Below are 4880 nucleotides of genomic sequence, written 5' to 3' on the forward strand. Positions count from 1 at the left end.
GGAAAGGTAGAACGGACTAATGGTCTTTTAAAAACACACCCCACCAAACTCAGCCTCCAACTTAAAAAGAGAACTCTGTCAAGAATAGAGCCCCAAAACTCACCAACCAAGCAAGTAATTATGCTGAACCCCCTTGGTCACTCTCTAATTGGATGTCCTGGGTCCTCCCAATTCTTAGTCCTTTAATACCTGTTTTTCTCCTTCTCTTATTCGGACCTTGTGTCTTCCATTTAGTTTTTCAGTTCATACAAAACAGCATCCAGGCCATCACCAATCATTTTACATGACAAATGTTTCTTCTAACAACCCCACAATATCACCCCTTACCACAAAATCTTCCTTCAGCTTAATGTCTCCTACTCTAGGTTCTCATGCCACCCCGATCCCACTCGAAGCAACCCTGAGAAACATCACCCATTATATCTCCATGCCACCCCCCAAATTTGTGCTGCCCCAACACTTCCACTCTATTTTATGTTATTTTTCTTATTAATATAAGAAGACAGGAATGTCAGGCCTCTGAGCCCAAACCTGTACATATTCATTCAGATGGCCTAAAGCAAGTGAAGAATCATAAAAGAAGTGAAAATGGCCGGTTCCTGCCTTAACTGATGACATTACCTTGTGAAATTCCTTCTCCTGGCTCATCCTGGCTCAAAAGCTCCCCCACTGAGCACCTTGTGACTGCCACCCCTGCCAGCCAGAGAACAACACCCCTTTGACTGTAATTTTCCACTACCTACCCAAATCCTATAAAATGCCCCACCCCTATCTCCCTTCACTGACTCTCTTTTTGGACTCAGTCCACCCACACCCAGGTGATTACAAAGCTTTATTGCTCACACAAAGCCTGTTTGGTGGTCTCTTCACACGGACATGTGTGAAAGTATACATTACCTCTCTGTACTAATTTTGTAAACCCCTGTGAGTCTATACTTGTATTAGTCCATTTTTTGTTGCTACAACAGACTGCCACAGGCTGGAAAACCTCTAAAGGATAGAGGTTTACTTGGCTTATGGCTCTAAAGACTGGGAAGTCTAAGACTGGTCAGTCACATCTAGTGAGGGCCTTCTTGCTGTGTTATCTCATGGCAGAAAGATGGAAAGATAAGTGAGCACATGCAAAGGAGAGAGACACCAGGAGCCCACTCTTGCTATAACTAACCTACTCTTGCAATAATAATATTAATCTAATCATAAGGACTTGACCATAATACACCAATTACCCCTTATTAGTCCCCACCCCTCAACATTGTTGCACTGGAGATTGAGTTTCCAACACATGAACTTTGGGGGAACTCATTCAAATCACAGATATAATGTTTTCAAAACAATAAGTTAAAAACAGAGTCTAGAAAAGTCACAAACACAATTCCAGTTTTCGGCATCATTCATTATATTTGATACCTTATAGGAACACGCCAGATTGGCTACTTAATTTTGAGAGCCCAGTGAAAAATGAAACTTCAGAGGCCCGTGCACAAAACAAGTAAGATTTTTAGGATAGCAACAGCAAAGACTTAACCAAATGTAGTATCACTCCAAAGGTAGAGTTGTGTGAAATTGACTATACAGGTCACATGACTGTAAAGCAGCCCCTGGCAGCATTTTGTTAAATAAGAAAACCAAAAAGTTCATCTGGATATGTGGATAAAATGAAAATATCTGAGATCATCAGAAACTTACCAGGGGATCTAGCTAAATCTGAGAACCAGTGTTCATCCAGAAGATGAAGACAGACATCAAGCGCCCAAAACCTCCTTTGTGCTATGTAAATTACGATGTTTTGTAAACATTAACTGAAGTGGCTTTGACAACAGTGTCACTGATGCTCCATTTTACCTACAAGGAGCATATTGAAAGATAAAGGACATGGTAATTGCAGTCCCTTTGAAAAATTTCAATACCTTAAATTAGAGCAGATTTAGATAATATTTGATAACTTTTAAAACAAGTAATAATAATGCAATAAAGCCTCTTTTATGTAGTTTTCCTAGGGTTTTTTTCCTCACTTTGCTTTTTGCATTTTGAAAGAAACTAATCTTGGATGTCTCTAATCATGAACTCATACACTTATCACTTTTCTTGCCATCAAATTATCTTATAAAGCTTACTCAGTAACCTGTTATATGATCAAAGTCAATTGTTAACAAATAATACATATTTCAAACATATATCAAAAACTTCTAGATATACAAAGCCTAATCAGAATCTATTTAATAATGGAACATACGTGCAAACCAATGATATGTGTGAATATATTTTTAAATATCAATATTAGTGAAGGAAGGCTGTGAAGCAATGTGAGAATGAGTAACTCCAACTCAGACCTTTATTTTTTCCCTTTTCTGAGCAGTAATGAATTTCAAATTCATTTCAGAAATACTGTTTTTAAAGATACAAACTTTACATCACCATACAGGATCTAATGAAATGTCACAAGGCATGAAAATGGATATACAATCACTTAACTAATTTACACTGTGAAATTCACTACAAAGGTAGCTTACTGTGAACGTTAAGAGATACTTAGTTCCAAAAACATCAGAAAAGTCGTGTTAATTCAAGTTCAAGGACCACATGTTAACAGACTGAAGTATGTAAACGTTAACATCTATAAGCCTACATATTAAATAGGTAAGGAATACAGAATATATTGGTCAACATTTCAAAGTTATTTTTAGCCAGAATTGTAAATATTTTTATTAAATTATATAAGTGACTTTACTAGTTTATAACAAAGTATTTTATAATGTTATTTTATATCAAGTTATGATTTACAACATTTGTTAATATTATTTACTTTTAACATGACCTTCTCTAGCTTCTTTGCTGGTCATTTTAGTGCTGGCTTAAAATCTGGATGATGAAATACTATGTACAACAAACCGCTACCATACATACATGTTTACCTCGGTAACAAACCTTCACATGTACACCCAAATCTAAAATAAAAGTTTAAAAAAGGAAACTTGTTCACAGAAAAACGAATGTTGTGAACTATTTAAATTGTAAAAATAATGACAGGCTATGTTTATAATTTTATACTTGTGTATGTGTATAAATTGAGTGTTTCTGACAATGGCATTTTTAGCAATGTCATTTAGGGGAAAACAGATGGATCTACCACTGGGCTCTTTAAAATTACAGACAATAGTTTCCCAGCAACTGCTCTAATGCCTGCCTCCTCCGCCACTCTGCTGCTCAGGCGGTGCAGACCTGTCATCTCCTCCATCTTCCCTTCCACCTCGCAGGAATTCACAAGTTGGCCTAACACGCAGAACATGTGTTTGGAAGCAAAGACTGAGACTTGGAACGCTGGCTTCCCCCAGAACGCCATGCTTTAACATTAGTATATAATTTGTATCTGAATGTGCAGCTACCGTTTTCTCTAAGTGTATTGCTTTCAAAGGGAACGTTTTATTAAGTGCAAGTTAAGTCCCTCTCTCTGAGTATGTATATATACAGTATATATACATACGTAAGGCTATATATACATATATATATAGAGCCTTATGGCTATGTGTAAATATATCTATTATATATCAAGGATGATTATGTGTAAATATATTTATTATGCATCAAGGATGTGTGTGTGTGTGTTTGCATAAAACCAAGAGAAATGAGTAAGACAGCTATCGTCATTTCTTAAAGGAAAATGGTTCAGCAGATCAAGCCGGAAGTGGAAAAGTGGGTGCCTTCTGGCAACAAAGGACCACACCTGAGCCTGGTTCTGGTGGATAATAATCCTGCAAGTCATTCCTGTGTCCTCAACAAAACCAGGGCAGCTGAAGATGTAAAAATTAACAGTGAGACAGTTGTAAAACCAGCTTCAATTTCAGAGGAGGTATTGTTGAATTTAATCAATAAACTGAAAAATGATGATAACATAGATAGCCTCCTTATTCAGGGGCCCATTCCAGATCACACTGATGGGAGAAAGATCCCTAATGCTGTTTCTCCAGACAGGGATGTTGATTGCTTTCATGTACTTAATGTTGGGCAAATGTGTTCTCACCAGTATTCCATGCTACCAGCTCCTCCAGAGGGTATGTGGGAAACGATGAAGTGAACTGGCATTCCAGCTCTCGAGAAGAATGTGATTGTAGTTGGGAAATTAAAAAAATGTTAGGATGTTCATTTTAATGTTATTAAACACAGATGGGGCACATGAAAGTCCTGGAAGTGATGACACTGTTACAATATCTCATCAGTACACTCCCACAGAGTAGTTGAAGAAAAATATAATTCTTGCAGATATTGTAGTATCTGCCTCAGGCATTCCAAATCTGATCACAGCAGATATCAAGGGAGAAGCAGCAATCATTGACATGAGAATATATAGAGTTCAAAGTCCCATAATTGCTAAACTCAAGTTGGTTGGAGATACGGACTTTGAAGGAATCACGAAAAAGCTGATTACATCACTCCAGTTCCCTGGGGTGTTGGTCCCAGGACAGTTATGATGTTAATGAAGAATATGATTATTGCTGCCAAAATATTGCTGAAGGTTGGAGAGCAGTAAATGCTGAAGTCTAAAGAGCTTGTAGTAACCACTCATTAACTATTGTGTCTTCTATGTCATGAACAGCACTCTAAGTCAGTTCAAGAAGCAAAGCAGGTCAGCAGTATTTTTTGCTTCTTTTATATTAAAATAGGTTGAAATGATACTTTGTATTTATTGAAACCGTAAGTGCTTGAGTGTTTGTGCATATAACTCTGCAATACCTCACCAGGGAACATTCCAGTATCATGCAGGGTTATGTGATCTAGTCAAGAGCAGCCGTTGACCTAGTTAGTAACATGGGAGTCACTGTCACATTGAGAATGGATGCTTAACTTTGTCAAGCCACTTCAGTTAAAAATTGGCCTTTTCTAGG

The 4880-nt window shown here is 37.4% G+C and overlaps 1 pseudogene; it reads left to right on the top strand.

Annotated features, from left to right (window-relative positions):
* The first annotated feature begins 3622 nt into the window (after positions 1-3622).
* Positions 3623-4564, top strand: LOC112624386 (annotated as a pseudogene).
* Positions 4565-4880: the final 316 nt, after the last annotated feature.

Source organism: Theropithecus gelada, chromosome 5 (genome assembly GCF_003255815.1).
Source record: "Theropithecus gelada isolate Dixy chromosome 5, Tgel_1.0, whole genome shotgun sequence".
Lineage (NCBI taxonomy): Eukaryota > Metazoa > Chordata > Mammalia > Primates > Cercopithecidae > Theropithecus > Theropithecus gelada.